Source organism: Zingiber officinale, chromosome 8A (assembly GCF_018446385.1).
Source record: "Zingiber officinale cultivar Zhangliang chromosome 8A, Zo_v1.1, whole genome shotgun sequence".
Lineage (NCBI taxonomy): Eukaryota > Viridiplantae > Streptophyta > Magnoliopsida > Zingiberales > Zingiberaceae > Zingiber > Zingiber officinale.
Genome location: NC_056000.1, coordinates 106500614 through 106506416, shown reverse-complemented (window position 1 = coordinate 106506416; position 5803 = coordinate 106500614).

Below are 5803 nucleotides of genomic sequence, written 5' to 3'. Positions count from 1 at the left end.
ACAAAATTTTTGAAACAGGTTCGAGGTAAATTCTCCACCCCTATTAGATCTTAACCTCTTAATAGTTTTATCGGTTTGATTCTCAGCTTCAGATTTAAAAATCATAAATTTATCTAAAGCTTCATCCTTGGTTTTTAGCAAATAAACATAACAATAAAGAGAGTGATCATCAATGAAGTTAATGAAATACCTTTTATGGTTTCTCGTTATTACACCGTTAAACTCACAACAGTCAGTATGAATCAATTCTAAAATATCAGAATTTCTATCAACTGATTTGAAGGGTTTACGGGGTTGTTTATATTGCACACAAATTTCACATTTTTTCTTATCATTTATAGTATGCTTAGGGATCATGTCAAGATTCATCATCTTTTTTACGGTATTAAAATTAACATGTCCTAATCTGTCATGCCACAGATCATAAGACTCAATGTTATATGAACAACCAATATCAGAAGTTTTATTTAAAGTAACATTTTCTACATTGAGTTTAAATAAACCTTCATTAAGGTAACCTTTTCCAATAAAGGTTCCTAAATGTAATATTACAACTTTGTTACATTTGAAGTTCAACTCATAACCAGCACGGACTAACTTTGATCCGCTAATCAAATTCCGACAGACCGCTGGAACATGATGCACCTCATGCAGTGACAGGACTTTTCCAGAGGTGAACCTCATGTCAACTTGTCCTATCCCAAACACCCTAGCTGCAGAATGGTTCCCCATGGTCACGGAAGTGCCTTCAATTACCTGATAAGTAAGGAAGGCAGAGTGATCAGCACAACAGTGTACATTAGCACCTTTATCAACTAACCATTCATTGGGTTGATAGATCAAGTTTAGTTCGGGTTTGAAGGTAACAAACCTATCGCTGGTGTCGTCACTAGCAGTCACGACATTTACTTGTGCCTTGGTGTTGGACGTATTGCTTTGGTTCTTGTCCTTTCGCTTAGGGCAGAATTTGGCATAATGTCCAACCTGTCCACATGCCCAGCAAGGCTTAGGTTTGGTTTCAGTTTTCTTTTGAACCTTTGGGTTGAGTTTCATCTTGTTCTTCATTTTCTGATTTTTGAATTTCTTCTTGTCAGATGAGACTACTACATTTGCCTTTGGAATAAAATCCATAGGCATTCTTGTATCATCATTTTTATGTTGCTTCTGATGTTCTTCTTCGATATTTAAGGCAATCATCAAATCTTCTAGAGAGATTTTACCTCTCCGATGTTTAAGAGTCATGCCAAAATCTTCCCAACTCGGAGGCAATTTTTCGATGATAGACAAGACCTAAAATTTTTCAGGTAATGGCATATCTCCTTCAGCAAGATCATGAATTTGAACTTGGAATTAATGTGTCTGCTCAACCACAGATTTGCCTTCAACCATTTTGAAGTTCAGGAATTTTGCCATAGTATACTTTTCTAAACCAGAATCTTCGGAGTTATATTTTTTATCCAAAGATTTCCACAGCTCTTTAGCTGAAGAGGTTGAGCAGTACACATCAAATAGTGCGTCTGAGAGGGCAGACAGGATTCTCCCATGGCAGAGATAATCCCTTTGCTTAAACCTCTCTAAGGCAGCACTACGGGCAGGTTCCTCTTCATTAGGTGAAGGAGGGTCTGTTTCTATAACGGAGAATAGCCCTAGCGTAGTAAGCCAAAATTTCATCCGTTGTTGCCAACGTCTGAAGTTTTGCCCGTAAAATTTCTCGGGTCTAGCACTAGCCTCATCAGATCCTATTACCCTATCATTCATCATGTCTATTGATACAGGCAATAAATTCTCTAAGAATGTTGTAAAAATAATAAAGCAATACAAGCAGTATTATTTTTGCAAAAAAATAAGCATGCAATAGACAGATAAATAAAGGAGTAGGGTTTAGAATATAGTTATCCGGTTGAAGCGTCGGCACGCCGACTGTCCTTAGAGAATTTATTGCCGCCTCACGGTGCAAAGGCTCTCCAGCAAAATTCCCCCAAGATCCAACAACCGCTCGTCTCGTCCGTAGGTGCACTCCAAAACGGACGCGACACTCGGACCCAACCTCAGATCGCCGTAAGACCAAGCCTCAGGACAAGAAAGACGAGAAGAAAGCAGAAAGAATCGCACAGAGAAGGGAGAAAGCTCGAGGCTTGAGTGAAGAATAGAGGTGCTGCAAGTCCCCTTTTATTCACTCTGAGAAGGTACGAAGCACTGCTTCGCTAGCGAGGAAACGCGCCTCAGTGTCGCGTCCGCGCCCCTTCCTCACGTGCGGAACAAAACCGAAGTCCGCGTCCCTTCCTCACGCGCGGAACCAAACTCTGGTTTGGTTTTGGTTCAGACCGAACCGGTTCACCAAACTGGTTTGGTTCAGACTGAACCAAACCAGCAAAAACAGGCCGGGCCGCCCATGAGCGCAAGGCCCACGGGCTGGGGATTTGCACCCCCCTGCGCGCGTGACGCCCGGTTTATGGATTTCTGGCTCGAACCCCCCAAATCCACTCGATTTGGGCTTGACCCGCACATGCGTGTAGGTCCTCTTATCATTGCTAAACAAGGATGGAAGGGCTTCCTATATAAGCCCTTCCAAGCTTCTCCACTTAGCAATGTGGGACTAAAAATACTACAAAAAATGCTTTGAATTTAAAACAAAATTCAACAAGAGCAATTTTGAGAACATATTGTCAATTAAACAAGCATAGCTCCAAAATGTATCATACTGTAAATTTTGGAAGACAAATTTTGTAAACATCTGCAAGCTGCATCATAAGATCAAATAAATTTGAAAAGACACTATCTAACTCCATGCTGGCGATGGAGGATCTTCTTATCCATAAAGAAGACTGTGATACTAGGAGAAAAACAAAAGGATAAGTGAATGACTTCCACATCGCCATGAATCCGGTGATCCAGTATAAGGGGTATTTTAGTTACAAGATACTTAATTTTTTTTTATGTCTATATATATATATAATGGTTTGTTATGCTGGGCAACGCGCATGGCCTCTCACATGCCGAGGCTCCTCTCCCGTAAGAGGCATCTTTCTCTCTCTCTATATATATAAAATGAGACCGTTGAATTAAATTGAGTTTGAACTAAATCTAATAGATAGACGTGGTAATAAGGATTTTATTGGTTCGAATCAGGATTAATTTAGATTTGATTTGACCAAGTAATGGCCGAACCAAATGATAGGTTAAATTGGTTCAATCCATTTAAAATGAAGTAAGGTATTTTCGATAAACCTTCTCTTCCTTTATCTCCTTGTTTTTTTTTCTCTCCACGTGTATCAATCTTGTGGATGCTCTTCCAGGCTCTAGGAACTCCATCAGACATGCCTCTCTTTCAGCGACATCAAACCTTACAACCATCTCTTCTTTTTCTTCTCTTTTCTAAATATAGCAAAGCTGCAGCTTTAGTGCCATGACAGATATAGAAGTAGAGAATAATATAAAAATAGAGAAAACTCAAAATCTGATGGATTATTTGATATTGACATATGAGGTATAGACATTTAAATTGAGAGCTTAAATTGTTGTATAAAAATTCTATATCTATTAGCGGTTCAAGTTCTAATTTTTGATGGAAAGCACTATGATTAATGAAGTAGTAAGATGGAAACAGTTTTCATTTCATAGGATCACTAGAAAGTAATTGAACAAAACTACAAAGAACCACCAACAACTCCTCTATCATGGACAAATGCTCAAGGATGTAAATGCATATGATACATCCAACAAAGATTGAGCAAGTCAATTTTTCCTCACATTTTCGGTATAAAACACGTTAAGTATGCTTGGGAAATTTTGAATAAAGAATTTCAAAGCTTAGAGAAACTCATCGCCATCAAACTACGGACTCTATGAACCAATTTTGATAATTTATCTATGAAAGAAACTAAAAAAGTACGTGATTTTTTTCTTTTAAAAAGTTATTAAGATAGTTAATTTAATTAGAAGTTGGGGTGAAACTATAGAAGGAAAGAAAATACTTGATAAAATTTTAAGGATTTTATATATCACAAAAATTTTAACATGTGGTTACTATCATTGAGGAATTTAAAGATTTGTCTACACTCACTATATATGAATGGATGAGTTCCCTTGAAGCTCATGAGAATATAATGGCTAGATATACGAGGAACCATTAGAACAGACTCTCCAATCTAAAATGATTTGATAGAAAGAAAGAATGAAGATTAATTGAGACGACCAAAGTATAATATTGGAATTCTAATACAAGAGGGGAATCCAAGGCAAAGAGTGAAAGAAAAATCAACAAAAATTATAGATGATGTCACATATGCAAAAAGAGCAGTCATGGAAATAAAGATGGTTGGTTTCGACAATGTAACAATTGTGAAGACTCTGATCATCTTCACATCAATTGTGTGAAGAAGCAAAAAAATGAAGCCAACTTCGAAGTTGTTAATTTTCAGTGAATTCATTGAAAATGATGAATCCTCAGAACAATTTTTCTACTCTTGCATGAGTACACAAGAAGATCGAGATATATGGTACCTCGATAGTGAGTACAATAACCATATGACAAGTATAAAGACCAGTTTTATCTGCCTAGATGTTTCATTTAAATCCAAATTAAAACTTGGAGATGGAAAGTATGTGAAGGTGGAAGACAAAGGTGAAAAAAGGGAGGTATTTCTAAACTTATATATCAAAGATATGTTTTCCGTTCTTGAATTATCTCAAAACTTATTGAGTATGAGCCAACTAGTTGAAAATGGTTATAATCTATGACATTAAATAGAGTGTTCCCAATGTGCATGCCTCTTAAAGAAAATTTGACATTAAAGTTTGAAGTTATAAATGATTCAATGTCTTGGCATGAGCATTTAAATTATGCGAGTCTTAAATTATAGAATAAAAATTCTATATCTATCACGCCCTTCTTCTCAAGTGTAGCAAGGAGCAGTAGCCCTTTTTTTTTTTGGCCTTTATTTCCACAACAAGATCGCAATCCTCGCCTCTCTCTTTTCTTTCTTATTTTCTAAGGTTTTATTTGCACAATAAGGAGAGCTCTATTTTACCTTTCCTTATTCTCTTTGTGTCGTTATCGAGCTCACCGAAGCTAGTCGAGTGAGTACCCCTTTGTGAGCAGCACTATGCGAGCAACCCTTTTCCCCTTTGTCTAACCATCACAATGAGAGGAGTAAGTTTTTTCCTCTTCTACTTTATTTTTCCAGTAACACAACATGTTAAGTATTGATTTAGTAATCCTTTCTTCTTCCTTTCTGTATTTCTAATGGTAGACCAACACCAACAAGCTAACCAGTCCGGCTACTGCCCTCGTCTCTATTTATTTCTAATGTATGCACAATAATAAGTATAGGTTCGATTGACTATGTAGGTTCGATTGGCTCAAGTGTTTCGTCTCAATGAAATACCTTTTGTTGTTTTATCGGTCGAAGGAATATTGCAAGATACCGAGATCAAGATTTGACCAGTCTCGTGTTATTATGCGATCAAATCTCGTGTTATTATGCTAATAGATATTATTTTGATTATTTGAGTTATTGTCATATGATACTTATAGACCGTGTTCTAAAAAGCGTCAATAAGCGCCACTTAAGCGCGCTTAAGCGCGAAGCGAGGAAGAAAAGCTTCGCTTTAGGTGAAAGTGGGGAAAAAGCGGTCAAAATATGTTTGATCAAATTAAGCATGATTAAGCGTGCTTAATAGCGCTTAAGAGCGATTTTTTATTTATAATTTTAATTGATTTGTAAATTTTTAAAGAATATAAGGAAAAAAATTTAGAGAAAATGAAAAGACACAACTTCTCTCAACTCTTGAGAGAAAAGTC